Source organism: Micromys minutus (assembly GCF_963924665.1).
Source record: "Micromys minutus genome assembly, chromosome: 3".
NCBI classification, from domain to species: domain Eukaryota; kingdom Metazoa; phylum Chordata; class Mammalia; order Rodentia; family Muridae; genus Micromys; species Micromys minutus.
The window spans coordinates 57461257-57480105 of record NC_137972.1 but is presented as its reverse complement, the minus strand read 5'-3'; positions in this window follow the sequence as shown (position 1 = coordinate 57480105).

Sequence of the window (18849 nt, the reverse complement as noted above, 5' to 3'; positions counted from 1 at the left end):
CCACAGGAAATCTCATAATTGGGAATGGTAGAAGTGGAGGGGCTTTTCTCTGAATCCCTCTTGAAAGATTGTACTTCTGTTTTCCATGTTTCCTTCAATGTGAATGGTCTGTGAACAGAAAGCTGCTTTACTCAAGTTACTCCCTAGTCCATGGCACATCCTCAGAGACAGTGTTCTGTGTGGACACAAAAGCTGTGCTGTCCCGCGCAACCGTCTCGCCTGCAAGAACGACGCGGCACACGAAATAGGATTCTTCTGCGGTAAACTTTAATGCTCTCGAGAGGCAGAGCATAAGCATACATCAAGTAGAAGCGAAGACCATGAACTATCTAGCCCGTCCCCTTATAGAGGGATCAGTCCTTGCCTTGGACGTGGAGCCCCCCTGATTGGTTGAAACTCATCAGGCCCTATGACGCCACTGGAGAGGCAGAGATCAAGGAGTGGAAAGTTACCCAGCACGTGCGCACATGACTTGTTTACTGCTAACTCCAGCCAGATGTCAGTGCCATCTTGTAATGGAGAATGTGCAGGCGGCGCCCCACATCTCCCCCTATCTTTTATTCTTTGAGCAAAGTAGAACACCCATATTAGGAGGGCGGAGATAGAAGTCAAATCCTCATTAAGGTGTATAAAGACCATGTACAGGAGTAACCGCTAGGCTTTTTGTAGCCCGTAGTACTCTTGACCTGTCACTCTGCCGTTTTTCTGAGGGAGGGACACTGGGGCAGGCAACCCTCATGCAAAATGACATACCTCCCAGAGATACCCCGCGACAAGGGGCTCTCAGTGCGATGCTTAGCTCGGCATCACTCATGGGCTGCTCAAACCAGACACTCTAATCCTGTGCAATGAACCGAAGTTCTAGGAGTGCAAGAGCTGTCTGGCCGGCAACCTACTGCTTAAGCATAGACAACCAGATATCGGCTGATGCTCCATGTTCTAGAGCGACAAGCGCTTGGGCAATAACCACCTTGTATCTCTTTTTGTTTGGGCCTTGAGCTTACAAACCAGCCAGAGAAGCAACACAAGTCCGCAGCAAAGAATTGCTCCAAAGAGTCCCACCCCCACCCAAGTTGATATCAGAGGTGAAAAGCTTAGGGAAGACAGTAGCATCATGTTCCACTGGAATTGGTTTCAGGAATGCCGACAGAATCGCCCATCTCGCCTCTCCTCTGACTCTCTGGTTCCAAAGCATCAGGAGCAGAGCTGTCATCAGGAGTCTCCACCATTTTTCGAGTGAGCCTCTCGGGGACCCAGAAGGGATTATTTTCATTCTGAGGGAAAACACAAACAGCTCCCCTGGATCTTATCAACACAAGATCTGGTCCTTTCCATTTATTAGTTATGACATCTTTCCATTTCACCATCTCTCTTGATTTGTCCATAGGCAGGCAATGCCTTTCAGCCGCCGTATGGCCGTGGTCATCAAGATTTAAAAAATTTAAGGTGAATAGTGCCATGGATACTGCGGTCCTAGGCACAGGGGGCAAAGCCTGCATAATTGCCCCTTTTTGTTTTATTAGATATGATTTAAGGGTGCGGTGAGCACGTTCCATAATACCTTGTCCTTGTGGATTATACGGCAAACCTGTAAGATGAGTCACAGCCATCTGGCTACAAAATTGTTGGAATTTTTGTGAGGTATAGGCCACGTTGTATAGGGCCAAGCAAATGCATTTGTTCATTGATGGCTCTCAATTCATGCAACAATCACCATTTTCCTGATTTCTTTTTAATCACAAAAATGGGGGTATTCCAAGGTGAAGTAGAGGGTTCTACATGACCCAATTGTAGTTGTTCTCTAACTAATTGAGTAACAGCTTCTAATTTTTCGGAGGTAAGGGGCCATTGAGGAACCCATACCGAATCCTCCGTTTTCTATGGTATGGGCAGTACTGCCTCAATGGCGCTTAGGAAAAGGCCAGACCCTGCCTTTCTTTGTTGGGGTTAGGCGAGACAGGCTCTAGGGATCCTTGTTCATAGTATCCCAAGCCTTTTCCCTCTTTAAAACAGATCTGTCTATCAGGGGCTTGTGGAGGGCCCCTCTGGGACTGCAAAATGGCTGCCGCGAGACCTGCATTAGTGAGTGGCCCGCCCAGTTCTCTACAGACTCGAAGCCAATCTTGAAGACCTTTGCCCTTTCTAGGGGCGATAGCGGCTCGACATTCTTTGGTGGCCTGCTCAAAAATAAGCTGTTCAATAAGAGGGGCAGCCTGCTCGGGATCCCCGAAGATCCGACCTGCCGCCTTGGTCATGCGGGTACAAAATCTGAAAAAGGCTCTTGGGGTCCCTGAATGATTTTTGTAAGCTGATTATCGGCCCCTCCCTTTTTTGAAAGTGCCTTCCAGGCCTTAATGGCTGTGCTTGAACTTGGGCATAGGCACCCCAATGATAAGCTGTCTGATCTGCTGCATAGCGACCTTGGCCAGTCAGCAGATCAAATGTCCATTCTTGTTGTTCAGGAGTCAAAGCCATAGCATTGGCTCTTGCTTGGGTTTGGGCAGCCTCATACCAAAGAGCCTTCCACTCCATATACTGTCCCATGCTCGGTAGAGCAGCCTTGGCAATTGTCTGCCAATCAGAGGGAGTTAAGGCAGAGATAGCCAATCTGTCAGGCTGAGCAATAGTAAAGTTGGCAGTTACCCCATATTTTCTGACTGACTCTGCCAATTCTTTTATTTGATTATATTCTACGGGGGCATGAACGCGGCCACCCTCAGCTGTCTCAAACACAGGGAAAGCAAGACACATCTGCCTTCTCACCCTTTCCGGGAGGAACGAGAAGGACTTTACAGGCGTGCGTGCTGCATAAGGAGGGGGGGGCACGGGTAAAGGAGGCACTGTCGGGACAATTGGGGACAAGCGCATGGGACTGCACTGCTCATCAGGATAATATCTTTTTTCCTTATAACTAGCTGCTTCTTCATCTAGCTTTGCTTCTTCTTCTGGGTTTAAGCCTTCTCGCTCATAATCATCATCTGAAGTCTCGGGGCTATCAATGTTAAGAGCCTCAAAGTCTTCTACAGGGTACAAGCTGACTCCCCTTTTCTTAATATTAGAGGGCATAAGGGAATGAAAATCTGAAGGTTTGTGGGTAACAACTCTCCCGCTGTACAGCGTACCTGGAGGTCCTTTTTCCTTAGGGGGGGAATATCTTTTCCTGCGCGCGCCCACCCTCTCGCTCTGTTTGGCTTCTGATAGTCTATCCTGGACTTCACTCAATACCTCTTGCCCCGCAGCAACAGCGGGCCTACAACTCTTATCTTTTAAACAATTTTGTACCATCGTCCAAATGGCCATGGTCCCGGGCCCGAGGTTTCTGGCATTCTGCACACAGTCTAATTCTCTACCCAATTTTTTCCATGAGGCTGGTGAGAGAGACCCAGAGACCTCAAACCAAGGGGCAGTACGCTCTACCTCTTTTACGAAACGCTGCAAGATGCGGGTGGGCAATTCTAAATCTCTCTGCTTAAGAATTGACTGCAGGGCTGTAACGGTCGGTCGAGTGTGAAGAGCCCATCACAGCGATGTAATGCCCGCAGCTTATTTGCGTGGCGGCACAAAGTGAAACTGAAAGGCAAGTCTCAGCACGTTCCGCTTTTTTTATCTACAAAGACTTATGAAACGCAGGGGTGCCCCGGCTTATCTACGTCCAGCTTAAGCACAAAATTAACACCAGCCCAGTTGGACACAAGAGGAAATTAAGAGGAAGAGAATAAAAACTGCACTGACAAAGACCAGAGCCTCTACGGACCCTTCCCACGGCTGTGGAAGATTTAAACCAAATTAAAGAAAGATCTAGGATCAGACATACCTTGCCGAACTTATCTCCCTGCAGTTCTGGATCCTCCCTGCCCAGAGACAGGGGGCCTTCGCTGGTGCAGACGATGGAGTGGTCGAGTTCCCGGGTTCAGGCACCAGATGTTCCGCGCAACCGTCTTGCCTGCAAGAACGATGCGGCACACAAAATAGGATTCTTCTGCGGTAAACTTTAATGCTCTCGAGAGGCAGAGCATAAGCATACATCAAGTAGAAGCGAAGACCATGAACTATCTAGCCCGTCCCCTTATAAAGGGATCAGTCCTTGCCTTGGACGTGGAGCCCCCTGATTGGTTGAAACTCATCAGGCCCTATGACGCCACGGGAGAGGCAGAGATCAAGGAGTGAAAAGTTACCCAGCACGTGCACTCATGACTTTTTTACTGCTAACTCCAGCCGGATGTCAGCGCCATCTTTTAATGGAGAATGTGCAGGCGGCGCCCCACACTGTGCTTCCTTTCTCAAATGGATTCTACAAGGATAACAGACAAAAAAAATTCTGAGTCAACCTGCTATGGCTTTAGCTTCAGGTATGTTCCAAGCCAAAGCCCATTTCTAATCCTCAATTTTTTGATTATCTCTTCTGAGTAATTCCATATATGTGTATGTGTGTGTATATATGTATGTATGTATGTATGTATATGCACGTATATTTATGTGTGTGTATGTATATGTATATGGTCTTTCCTCACCCTATTTTAACAAAACTGTTCTCACACAATCATCTTGATAATAGGAGAGAGAGAGAGAGAGAGAGAGAGAGAGAGAGAGAGAGAGAGAGAGAGAGCTGATAGTCAAGTATAGAAGATTACTTAGTATAAACTCAATTGCTGCATTTTTAAAGTAGGGAAATGCATTCTTAATGCATTTAGTTGTATTTAGTTTTTGTTTGCTCTTTGAAGTAAATGAGATATGACTTACAAGTTATTTTGTTAATATTATTCTGCTTCTTTTTACTTGAATGTTGAGGACAATGAAACATCTGGGCTCTCCTCTCTCAGAAAAAATGAGATAATAAAAGTAATTCAAATGTTATCAGGTATCACATAAATGTAAGACATATTTCCCTTCATTACTAAATCAAAAGGGGGGGTGGCATGCTAAATGAGGGCCTTTAGGTTTTTGTTTTGTTTTGTTTTGTTTTTTTATGTGTGTGTGTGTGTTTCATGAAAAGGTTCCTTTCTGTAGTCCTGACTGTTCTGGAATGTGCTTTGTAGACCAGGCTGGCCTTCAACAGAGAAGTGACTGCCCTGTTTCCTGAGTGCTGGGATTAAAGGTGCATACTACTGGTATCCCAGAGGGTCTGAATTTCTATTTGAACATGATAAATCAGGATAAAATTCTCTTTTCAGGTTTATTGTTGCAGAAAGATCTTGTGTAGTATTTATGGTGTAGAAAAGAGATGGCACTTACCATTTTTTTCTCCCTTTTCTTACTGTGATTTGTGGTACTGAATACTTCAGCTGAACTGATGAGCATCAACTGTCTTCTGTCTACTTGACACATAGATTGCATTAGGAAGGCATAGGGAAATTCTTTATTTACAAAACATTTTTAAAGCTGTCAAAATTTCTCAAGTAAATGAGTAAAATGCACTGCTTTGCAGCTATTGTTTATCAGAAAGCAGTCTATAATAATATTCCAGTACTAATATTTCAATAATACAAAGTAAATCAAAAATGGTTAATGGTTCTTACATTTTCTATGTGTTCAGAGAAAACAATTTCTATAAATATCAAAGACCAAGGTTGCCTAAGCATCCATGTAAGTTTCAGGTATGCAAAGATGAGCATGGGGATAATAAAGCATCTGTACATTTGGATAAATTTGCTGCTTAATGCTGGTAGATTTCTGTTGTGTGCAGCACACTACTTATGGTTAACTGTTTTCCAACTCTGGCATCAAATTATAGAAACTCTCTACCTTGAATAAATTGTTTGCTTCCTCTTTTACCTTGGAACTTCATCTGTGAAAGGCATGATTATAGTTCTGAAGAGTCAAGAAGATTAGATACAGTGATTAGGTTAAGTCACATGCAAGAAGAACTCAGTAAAGGGATATACTTAGTTTGCTGCCTAATAATATCTAAAAGTTAAAACGTTTCACTACCCTAGACAACTAATGCAGTATTTTTGTATAAATTATTAAATAACATTTAAAGATGAATAATCCTCACAATAAAGTTTGCTATCAGGTTGTTGTAGAAAGTCTGGCCGAATGAGTTCTATGATCCCTAACTAAAACGAAGACCCACGCCAATAACCTATGGCATCCAATCAATGACAAGATGTGGTTCTAGCTCTCTATTTTTCTTTTAGGATGCTCTGTCACTAGAATGTATAGGTAATGATTTTCATGTATGCTTGTGGTTTCTGTTTATGAGTTAAGCTTATCACTTAGGGTTTGCACAATAGCAGATTTTCATAGGGCAGGAACAAATAGATATCTGTGATAAATGCTAGCTGTCTTGTTTATGGAAAACAAAGAAATCCAAAAAAAAAAAAAACGTGAAAATTTGGGGGGGGATATTGATGCCAAATTCTTCAGCAAACTATGATCTGTTTCTAGAGAAACGAATGATGATGAGCTATTATCTTCAAATGCCTAGGGACTATCTCAATGCGTTTTAAATAATCAAATATAAATCATCTACAAAATACAAGCAGTTGAATACACCAAAAAAGAAAAAAAAAAAAAAAACAAAAACATGGTAAGTGTCTATTCATATGGCATGCTTCCATGACTTAGGATCAATAATGACTTTTGTTTTTCTGAAGTCTATAGGAGAGAATATCAGACTGAAATATGTAGACACCTTTTAGGTCCATTGGATTATTAGAAGATTTTTATAAGCCTATATGTTTCTACACACTAACAATGACATGTTAGGATGTAGGTTGTAGTAACCTCTCCAACCTGAATAAGACGTTCAATAAAAACACAAATTAGTTAATATGTACAAAACCTGCACACCTAGATTGGGCAGATCTACCACTACTGTTCTATTCCCCAGCTATGAGATCCCTTATAATTTGAGGTTTCTTCCGGCCAAGTGTTTCAGCTCTGTTTTCTTCGACCTCCTCTGGAGACACTCTCTTTCACCTCTCTCCAACTCTCTAGCTCCACCTTCCCTTTCCCTGCTCTCACCTTTATTTTACAAGTTAAAATGGAAAAAAAAGGTTCTCATAAAATCACCAGAGCAGGTATCTAGGCAGCCCTTCTTGGGGAAGTGAAATTAGCATCAAAATACAAACAGCTCCAGGACAATCCACAACATTCCCCCCCCCCTTTTTTTTTGTCCAGCTAAAAGGCTCATTTCCCTCAAATATAAAGTGAGTAAAACTATTATCATTCTATAATTTATGAAGTATAAGAAACACTTAACACTTAGTCCAACAATTTTGTTAATTAAGTAAAGTATTCTCGTGTGTCTTAAGAGACTATAATTTGACACCTGACTTTTATACTGGTTTTAGATTATATGTCTTCTGCAAATGACCCTATTCGATCTACATCATCTTTCTCAATCTTAAACAACTGGGTTGGCTATGAGACTACCAGTCTTCATTATACCAGAAACCCAAGAAAGACTATTATTACCTGATAGATGAGAAGAACAAAATATAGCTTCTAAATCTTAGCCAATTTATAGAGACTGGTGAATACCTGGGTAGTCTCTTGTTCCTCAAAACATTGAAGCATACATTAACAGAGAGGAATTAGCCAGATTGATTTGTACAGCCATAATCCTGTTTGGTAACTAAGCTAAAGTTATATCTTACACGGGTAGGAATATTTCTAATTGATACAAAGTTGAAATTATAATTTTTTCAATGGTATAGTATTTTTTGATACAGATTTAAGGTTTCCATTGTTATAATTTCCTATTGATTTAAAATTGAGATTAATATTGTTACTTTCATATAGGATTTGTACCTGTAAAATATACATTTGAGAATGCAAGGTTGAGACCCAGTCCTACAACTGCTATTATAAACTGTTTTTAGTTGATTAAATCAATACAAGTTAAAAGGCAAATAGAAAACTCCAGGTTCTGAATCACTTAAAAGGGTGTTTTTGAGATATTTCAATTAGAAATGGCCAAGAGTAGTCAAGGCTAAACAGTTCAGTAATGCTTTATGCAGATGTTTTCAAAAATGTCAGAAATCCATAAATTATGACACTTGAAGTTATTTTCCTTTTGTTGAGACATATCTGCTCCTTACAGTTCCCTTTTGGTGGATTTAACAATGAAATTGAACATCACTAAATCCAGGTGAGGTATACCTTGTGGCAAGACAGTCATTGGGCAGCAATTATCTATTTCATCTACAGACTAATAATGACAAGAAAGGGACACATAAAGAATAGTCGATTGATAATCTTTGCCAGGCCAAAATTGTCAGCCTTTCAAGATTTCAGCATTTCAAAAGTCTGTCAGTGATCCTGGGCCAGAAGGCTGAAGACTTGCTCTCACATGTTGCTAACAGGTGACTTCTAATGGAGATTTGTCTCTACCACCTGTCTCAGTTCTGAAAGCTGTGTTAGGCTTCTTATGTTTTTAGAAATTTGGCCATTCTCAGATTTCTGATGGAGTTAACAACTAATATAGCTTTAAAGCCTACCCAAGCTAATTGACTTTGAGAAAACATAGTCATTTAGAGTATTTGTGTGTGTGTGTGTATGTGTGTGTGTGTGTGTGTGTGTGTGTGTGTGTGTGTGTGTGGAGGCTTTATTTCAATTTGTACATCCTGATCACAGTCCAACATGAAGAGAAATTGGGGCAGGAACTCAAGGCAGGAATTGAAGCAGAGACCATGGTAGAGTGTTGCTTACTAGCTTGCTCAGTTTGCTTTCTTATACACACCCAGGACTATCCAAAATTGACTAGGCCATCCCATACCAATCATTAATTAATAAAATGTCCCATAGGATTCTTCACAGGCCAAACTTATGAGGGCATTTTCTCAAATGATGTTCTCTTCCCAAATGACTCTACCATGTATCAAATTATGTAAAATCAACCAGCACCCCTTCCCAACTGGCCAGTTGCCATGTCCTTCTCAACATGACAGACTGTGTCTTTCTAGAACCCTTAGCCCAGACAAACCATTCCCCCCTTAAGTTGCTTTTATCAGGATATTGTAGAATACCAATTATAGAAGAGACTAAGGCATATCTCTCTCAGGCAGCTATCATCCCACGTGAGACTATACCCTCTCTGCCCTCAACTGTCCCATGTCACTCTACCCAACCCTGTGCTCTTCCTGCTGTCCCAACTCCACTGCCTATCTTCCAGCATCTCCCCTTTGTTCTGTCCTCTATGCCCTTATCTCAAACACTTTCAAAGCACAGGGCACCTTCTAACCTCCAGGCCTATTAAAACCTGGACTGTGGCTTTGGGGATCTTTTCTCCTATTTTGTGTCTCCAGACCTCTCATAGCTGTCAGGGTCTAATTATCATTAGTCTGTCTTGATATTTCAGCCAACCTGCCACACAGGCCTCCGGGCCCTGACAGACCTCCATTGAGGAGTAGGCTGCCTCATGTCCACGTATAGCATGTTCACCTGGCATGAGTGTTTATGTCACAACACTGAACCTATAGACTAAACTAAATACTATGCTGCATTGTTGGGATGTTCCCAACGATGGCTCAAAGAGTGACAGTAACATCTTTTCATAATAGTCTATGTCTCCCCATAGCCCTGTGGCCCAGTGTAAGCAAAGCAGGCTGCTGGCTCCTCCAGATCCCCCAGTAGATCCTCGCGCAGCAAAGGCTGGAGCATGGGAGGCAGCAGAGTAGCTGGGGGCTTCAAGAACAAGGTCACACCTCAGCAAATGAAAGCAGCCAAGCTCCCTCCATCAAGTTTTTAACCAGAAAAATAGTGTGCCCATTTCTCTGTAATACACATCTGGGCTTTTTTATTAGGACTTCATTTCCCCTTGTAATATTGGAATGCCTCTATAATTGTAAAAGTGTAATGGAATCTAATATAATTATATTTTTTTGTTGTTACCAAAATTGAAACTTTTTCTTTTCTTTTCTTTCTTTCTATTGTTTTTTTTTACATTCACCGAGGTGTCAAATTATACATCACATTGTCAAGCACATGGCATCATTTCTTCATTCAGTGAAGTAAAATCTTTGAGTGTTACTATATTTTTTCTTTTCTTTTATTTTTCTTGAACTTCACACAGTCTGTGACTTGTTCCTGGGGTATTCAGAACTATTTGGAGTTAGTAATCCATTATCAGTGACTGAATATTATGTCTGTTCTTTTGTGACTGGGTTATCTCACTAAGGATGATATTCTCTAGATGCATCCATTGTCTTAAGAATTTCATAAAGTCGTTGAATCTGATAGCTGACTAGTAATCCATTCTGTAAATTTACAACAATTTTTGTATCCATTCTTTAACTGAAGGACATCTGGGTTCTTTCCAGCTTCTGGCTATTATAATTAGAGCTGCTATGAACATTGTGGTGCACACATTTTTGTTGTATTTTAAAGTGTCTCTGGAGTATATGCCCAAAAGTAGAATAGCTGGATCTTCAGGTAGTACTATGTCCAATTTTCTGAAGAATCACCAGACTGATTTCCAGAGTAGTTGCATCAGTTTACAACCCCACCAACAGTTGAGAAGTGTTCCGCTTTCTCCACATCCTTGCCAGCATCTGCTGTCATCTGATTTTTGGATCTTGGCCAATTTGACTGGTGTGAGATGGAAATTCATGGTTGTTTTGATTTGCATTTCCCTGATGGCTAAGGATGTCAAGCACTTCCTTAGATGTTTCTCAGCAATCCTATAATCCTCAATTGAGAACGTTTTCTTTAGCTCTGTACCCCATTTTTTAATAGGGTTGTTTGATTCTCTGGTGTCTAGTTTTTTGAGTTCTTTGTATAACTTGGATATTAGGACTTTATCTGATGTGGTGTTGGTAAAGATCTTTTCCCAGTCTGTGTGCTGCCGTTTTGTTTTCTTGACAGTATTTTTAACCTTACAGTAACTTTTCAATCTCATTAAGTCCCATTTGTCAAGCTTTGACCTTAGAGCATGAACCATTGGTGTTCTTCAGGAAATTTTCTCCTGTGCCTATGAGTTCTAAGGTTTTCCCTACTTTCTCATCTAATAGTTTCAGTGTACCTGGTTTAATGTGGAGACCTTTGATCCACTTACACTTGAGCTTTGTACAAGGAGATAAGAAAGGGCCTATTTTCATTCTCCATGCTGAATGCCATCAGGACCAACACCATTTATTGAATAGGCTGTCCTTTTTCCATTGAATGTTTACAGCTCCTTTGTCAAAAATCAGGTCACCATATATGTAAGGGATCATTTCTGGATCTTCTATTCTAATCGATTGATCCACATGCCTATTTCTGTACCAGTACCATGCAGTTTTCAGCGTAATTGCCTTGTAATATAGCTTGAGGTCAGGGACAGTGATTCCCGTATACGTTTTCTTGTTGTTGAGGATGGATTTCGCTATTCTAGTATCTGGTATCATCTAATTCCTCCAGATTTTCCAGGTTTGTTGAGTATTGACTTTTATAGGATCTGATGATTTCATAAATTTCCTCAGTTTCTCCTGTAATGTCCCCACTTTCCTTTCTGATTCTGTTAATTTGGATGCTCGATGTTTTCTGGCTCAGGGTTTATCAATCTTGTTAATTTTCTCAAAGAACCTGCTCTTGGTTTGCTGATTCTTAAATAGTTATTTTTATTTATATTTGGTCAATTTCTGATCTGAGTTTGATTATTTCTTGCTGTCTACTCCTCTTAAGTGTATCTGCTTCCTTTTGTTCTAGAGCTTTCAACTGTGCTGTCAGGTTGCTAGTGTATGCTCTCTCCAGTTTCTTTTTGGAAGCACTCAGAGCTGTGAGTTTTCCTCTGAATGCTGCTTTCCTTGCACACTATAGATTTGCTTATGTTGTGTTTTCATTTTCATTAAATTCTAAAAAAAATCCTTAATTTTTTTTAAATTTCTTTTTTGACCATGATATTATTTAATAGAGCATTGTTTAGCTTTCATTTGTATATGGGATTTTTTTTTTGTCTTTGTGGTTATTAAAGACCAGTGGTAGACCATGGTGATCTGATAGAATTCATGAGAGTATTTCAGCCTTCACATATCTATTGAGGCTTGTTTTGTGACCGATTATATGGTGAATTTTGGAGAAGGTGCCCTGAGGTGCTGAGAAAAAGTTGTATGCTTTTGTTTTGAGCTGAAATGTTCTATGGATATCAATTAATTTCAAATGGTCCATAACCTCTGCTAATTACACAGCATCTTTGTTTACTTTCTGCTTCTATGATCTGTCCATTAATGAGAGTGGGGTGTTGGGGTTTCCCACTATTATTGTATGGGTTGCAATGTATTTTTTGAGCTTTAGTAGGGATTCTTTTATGTATAAGGGTGGTTTTTTTTTTTTTTTTATCTATAGTAAACCAAGTGAACATCTAAATATATGCCTTAGGTAAAATGTCTTCTATTTCTTTTTGTTTTTTTTTTAAACGACTTTATTTTACAAAACAAAGATAAATGTATAGATTTTAAACATTTTTTGCTTAAAATTATACATTTTTCTCAGTACTGTTTTTTCAGACATTAAAATAATTTTTACATAAAACCATGTTAATATATTTTTTTAGTCAGTATTTGATTTTTTTCAAGGGCTTTTCAGTATGCATTGAAAACCTAATAGTTACAATAAGCGTAAAGTACATGCAAAACAAAACGCAACATGGAAATAGTCAAAGTCTTCTTGTTTTGTAAATATATGTATATTTTTTTGTTTTCTATATTTCTTGGACTTCATACAGTCTGTGAGTTGATTCTGGGGAAGTGCAAGCCTCTGGGGTTAGCATCCCACTATCAGTGACTGCATATTATGTCTGTTCTTTTGTGACTGGGTTATCTCACTCAGGATGATATTCTCTAGATGCAGCCATTTTCTTAAGAATTTGGTTAATTCATTGTTTCTGGTGGCTGAGTAGTATTCCATTGTGTATATGTACCACAATTTTTGTATCCATTCATCTTCTGAAGAACATCTGGGTTCCTTCCAGCTTCTGGCTATTATAAATAGAGCTGCTATGAACATTGTGGTGCATATATTTTTGTTGTGTATTAAAGTGTCTCTGGGGAATATGCCCAGAAGTGGAATAGCTGGGTCTTCAGGTAGTACTATATCCAATTTTCTGAGGTATCGCCAGACAGATTTCCAGAGTTGTTGTATTAGCTTGCAACCCCACCAACAGTGGAGAAGTGTTCCTCTTTCTCCGAAGCCTCCAGAGCATCTGCTGTCATCTGAGTTTTGGATCTTGACCAATCTGACTGGTGTGAGGTGGAAACTCAGGGTTGTTTTGATTTGAATTTGCCTGATGGCTAAGGATGTTGAGCACTTCCTCAGATGTTTCTCGGCCATTTGGTGTTCCTCAACTGAAAACGTTTTCTTTAGCTCTGTACCCCATTTTTTAATAGGGTTATTTGATTCTCTGGTGTCTAGCTTTTTGAGTTCCTTGAACACCTTGGATATTAGGCCTCTATCTGATGTGGTGTTGGTAAAGATCTTTTCCCATTCTGTTGGTTGCCGTTTTGTTTTCTTGACGATGTCTTTAGCCTTACAGAAACTTTGCAATCTCATGAAGTCCCATTTGTTAATCTTTGACCTTAGAACTTGAGCCATTGGTGTTTTGTTCAGGAAATTTTCTCCTGTACCTATGTGTTCTAAGGTTTTCCCTACTTTCTCATCTAATAGTTTCAGTGTATCTGGTTTAATGTGGAGATCTTTGATCCACTTACACTTGAGCTTTGTACAAGGAGATAAGAAAGGGTCTATTTTCATTCTTTTGCATGCTGAGTGCCAGTTGGACCAGCACCATTTGTTGAATAGGCTGTCCTTTTTCCATTGAATGTTTACTGCTCCTTTGACAAAAATCAGGTGACTATATACATGAGGGCTCATTTCTGGATCTTCTATTCCATTCCATTGATCCACATGCCTATTTCTGTACCAGTACTATGCAGTTTTCAGCACAATTGCCTTGTAGTATAGCTTGAGGTCAGGGATAGTGATTCCCGCAGATGTTTTTATTTTGTTGTTGAGGATGGATTTCTCTATTCTAGGTCTTTTGTTATTCCATATGAAATTGCACATTGATCTTTCCAATTCCATGAAGAACTGGGTTGGAATTTTGATGGGGATTGCATTGAATCTGTAGATTGCTTTTGGTAGGATGGCCATTTTTAAGATGTTGATTTTTTCAATCCATGAGCATGGAAGATCTTCCCTTTTTCTGAGATCCTCCTCAATTTCTTTCTTTAGATGTTTGAAGTTCTTGTCATACAGTTCCTTCCCTTGCTTAGTTAGAGTCACACCAAGGTATTTCACAGTTTTTGTAACGATTGTGAAGGGTATATTTTCCCTAATTTTTTTTTTCACGTTTGTCCTTTGAGTACAGGAAGGCTACTGATTTGTTTGAGTTAATTTTGTATCCAGCCACTTTGCTGAACTTGTTTATCAGCTGTAGGAGTACTCTGGTGGAATTTTTGGGGTCACTCAAGTACACTATCATGTCATTGGCAAAGAGTGATGTTTTTATCTCTTCCTTTCCGATTTGTTTCCCCTTGATCTCTTTTTGCTGTCTAATTTCTCATGCCCGGACTTCCAGTACTATGTTGAATAGTTAGGGGAAGAGTGGGCATCCTTGCCGAGTCCCTGATTTTAGTTGGATTGCTTCAAGTTTCTCGCCATTAAGTTTGATGTTGGCTGTTGGTTTGCTGTATATTGCTTTTATTATGTTTAAGTATGGGCCTTAAATTCCTGTTCTTTTAGGACTTTTAAAATGAAGGGTTGTTGGATTTTGTCGAATGCTTTCTCAGCATCTAGTGAGATGACCATGTGATTGTTGTCTTTGAGTTTGTTTATATGGTGGATTACGTTGATGGATTTCCTTTTGTTAAACCATCCCTGCATCCCAGGGATGAAGCCTACTTGGTCATGATGAATGATCGTTTTGATGTGTTCTTGGATTCGGTTTGCAAGGATTTTGTTGAGTATTTTTGCATCAATGTTCATAAGTGAGATTGGTCTGAAGTTCTCTTTCCTTGTAGGGTCTTTGTGTGGTTTAGGTACGAGGGTTATTGTAGCCTCAATAAATGAGTTGGGTAATATTCCATCTGATTCTATCTTTTGGAATAGTTTGGCGAGTATTGGTGTTATATCCGCAATAACAGTCTGATAAAATTCTGCACTGAACCCGTCTGGACCTGGGCTTTTTTTGGTTGGGAGGCTTTTGATGACTTCTTCTATTTCTTTAGGTGCTATAGGGTTATTTAGATGGTTTACTTGGTCCTGGTTTAACTTTGGGAACTTGTATCTGTCTAGGAATTCATCCATTTTCTCCAGATTTTCCAATTTTGTGGAGTATAAGTTTTTGTAGTTGGATCTGATGATTTCTTGAATTTCCTCAGTTTCAGTTGATATGTCCCCACTTTCCTTTCTGATTTTGTTAATTTGGATACTCTCTTTTTGCCCTCTAGTTAGTCTGGCTAGGGGTTTATCAATCTTGTTGATTTTCTCAAAGAACCAACTCTTGGTTTTGTTGATTTTTTTCAATGGTTCTTTTTGTTACTATTTGGTCTATTTCTGCCCTAATTTTGATTATTTCTTGCCGTCTGCTCTTTTTGGGTATATCTGCTTCTTTTTGTTCTAGGGCTTTTAGCTGTGCTGTCAGGTTGCTTATGTGAGCTCTCTTCAGTTTCTCTTTGGAAGCACTTAGGGCTATGAGTTTTCTTCTCAATACTGCTTTCATTGCATCCCATAGGTTTGGGTATGTTGTGTTTTTGTTTTCGTTGAATTCTAGAAAATCCTTAATTTCTTTCTTCATTACTTCTTTGATCCTGCTAACCTTTAACAGAGCATTGTTTAGTTTCAATGTGTATGTGGGCTTTTTGTTTTCTTTGTTGTTGTTAAAGACCAGCTCTAGACCATGGTGATCTTAGAGGATGCATGGGAGTATTTCAATCTTCTTATATCGATGGAGGCTCGTTCTGTGTCCAATTATGTGGTCAATTTTCAAGAAGGTGCCATGGGGTGGTGAGAAGAAGGTGTATTCTTTTACTTTGGGATAGTATGTTCTGTATATATCTATTCATTCTAGTTAGTTAAAAGTCTCTGCTAGTTTTGCAGTGTCCTTGTTCAGTTTCTGTTTCCCTGATCTGTCCATTGGTGAGAGTGCGGTATTAATGTCTCCCACTATTATTGTGTAGGGTGAAATGTATTTTTTGAGCTTTAGTAGGGTTTCTTTTATGAATGTGGGTGATTTTTTATTTGGAGCATATAAGTTAAGGATTGAGAGTTCCTCCTGACAGATTTCCCCTGGTAATGAGTAAAAAGTGTCCTTCCTTATCTTATTGATAAGTTTTGGTTGGAAATTTACTTTATTCGATATTAGAATAGCCACTCCAGCTTGCTTCTTGGAGCTGTTTGCTTAGAAGTTTTTTTCCCACCCTTTTACTCTGAGATAGTGTCTGTCTTTGTCTCTGAGATGAGTTTCCTGTATGCAGCAAAAGGCTGGATTTTGTTTATGTATCCAGTCTGATAGTCTATGTCTCTTTTTGGGGAGTTGAGACCATTTATGTTAATAGATATCAAGGAATAGTTGTTTCTGTTTCCTGCCATTATTGATTTTTTGTTTTGAGTTGTGTCTGTGTTTTTTTCTTCTTTTAGTTTTCTTGTTTAGGAGTTTTCTCGTTCTTACTAGGCTGTATTTTCCCTCATTGTATTGGGTTTTGCACCTATAATTCGTTGTAGTGCTGGGTTTGTGGTCAGATATTGTGTGAATTTTGATTTGTCTTGAAATATCTTCCTCACTTCATCGATGGTGATTGATAGTTTTGCTGGGTATAGCAGCTTGAGCTGGCACTTGTGCTCTCTTAAAGAGTGCATGATGTCTGTTCAGACTCTTCTAGCTTTCATAGTCTCTGTTGAGAAATCGGGTGTGAGTCTGATTGGTCTGATTTTATATGTTACCTTACCTTTTTCCCCTACTGCTTTTAGTATTCTTTCTTTACTTTGGGTGCTTGATGTTTTTACTATTATGTGTCGGGAGGTATTTCTTTTCTGGTCCAACCTATTTGGAGTTCTGAAGGCTTCTTTTATGCTCGTGGTCATCTCATTCTTGAGGGTAGGGAAGTTTTCTTCTATGATTTTGTTGAAGATATTTTCTGTGCCTCTTATTGATACTCTTCTCCCTCTTCTATTCCTATTATCCTTAGGTTCGGTCTTCTCATTGTGTCTTGGATTTCCTGGACATTTTGAGTTATGAGCTTTTTGTTTTTGCATCTTCTCTGGCTGTTTTGTCTATGTTTGCAATGTTGTCTTCTGCCCCCGAGATTCTCTCTTAGATCTTTTGTAATCTATTGGAAAAGCTTGCTTCTGTGACTGCTGATTTCTTTTATTGGTGTTCTGACTCTAGGGTTATCTCTTTTAGTGTTTTCTTTATTTTGTCAATCTCTGTTTTAATTTCGTTCTTCCATTCCTTTATTTCTTTGGTTCTCGTTTCCTCTAGTTTATTGAGTTCTTTGAATGCTTTTCTTGTTTCTTCTTTAAAAGCTTCTGAATCTTTTTGCTTTTCCTCCCTTTCTTGTTTAAGTAACTCTATCAGCATCTTGAGGCATGATTTCAGGTCTGTGTCTTCTTTTTCTGGAGTGTTTGGAATTCCGATGTTTGCTGTTATGGGAGAGCTGGGCTCTGGTGTTGCTAGATTGTCTTGGTTCCCTTGGGATATACTCTTTCTCTTTCCTCTTGCCATTTTGTTGTCAGTGATATGTTCTTGCCTTTACCTTGTATCTGGTCTGTGTCCCTGGTTCTCCACTGGTTGAGGTGTCAGATGGGTCGAGCCCTGTTTTATGCCTCAGAGTTGTCGGGTGTGAGCAGAACTTTCAACGTTCTGTTTTGTTTGCTGGATCAGGCACGGCAGGGCAGGGCAAGGCAGGTGGTGCACTTTCCCTGTGTACTCCACAGAGATCTTTCTGCTTCCCTGCAGCCCAGGTCTCCCCCCCACCAGTTGCTCAGCCTCTACCAGCCTCCGTAATGGGTGGCAGATGGGCCAGGCTCCGCTCTGCGTCTGGAAGTCGCCTCCAGGTAGAAACAGAAGTTCTAATTTTCTGTTCCCAATTGCTGGATCGGGCAAGGCAGGCAGGGCAGGGCAAGTTATGGTGTGCACTTTCCGTGTGCACTCTGCAGAGATCTCTCTGCTCCCTTGCAGTCTTGGTCTCCCACTCACCAGTTGCTCAGCCTCTATGAGCAGCCGATCTTGGTGGCAAGTAAGCCAGGCTCCTCTCTGCGTCTGGAAGATGCCTCCAGGTGGAAACAGAAGTTCTAATTTTCTGTTCCTAATCGCAGTTGCTCAGCCTCTATGAGCCACCGATCCGGGTGGCAGGCAGGCCAGGCTCCGCTCTCAAGGGTGTTCTTGTATTGGGGGCATATATGTTAAGGATTGAGAGTTTCTCCTGATAAATTTTTCTGTAATGGGTAAAAAGTGTCCTTCCTTTCTCCTTTGCTACCTTTTGGTTGACAATCTATTTTATTTGATATTAGAATGGCTACTCCAGCTTGTTTCTTGGGCCCCCCCCCCCTTTTTTTTTTTGCAAGGTTTGTTCCCAACCTTTTACCGTGAGATAGTGTCTGTCATTGTCTCTGAGATGAGTTTTCTGTAAGCCACAAGCTGCTGGATTCTGTTCATGTATCCAGTCTGATAGCCTATGTCTTTTTATTCGGTAATTGAGTCCATTTTTGTTAACAGATATTAAGGAATACTGGTTACTCTTTCCTGCTATTTTTGCTTTTAGAGGTAGAATTGTGCCTGTGTGTCTTTCTTCTTTGGTTTCTTTGCTTAGGTATTTTCTTGTTTTTACTAGGATATAGTTTCCTTTCTTGTAATGGGTTTTCCACCTATTCATTTTAGTGCTGGACTTTTGTTTATATATTGTATAAATTTTGTTTTGTCCTGGAATATCT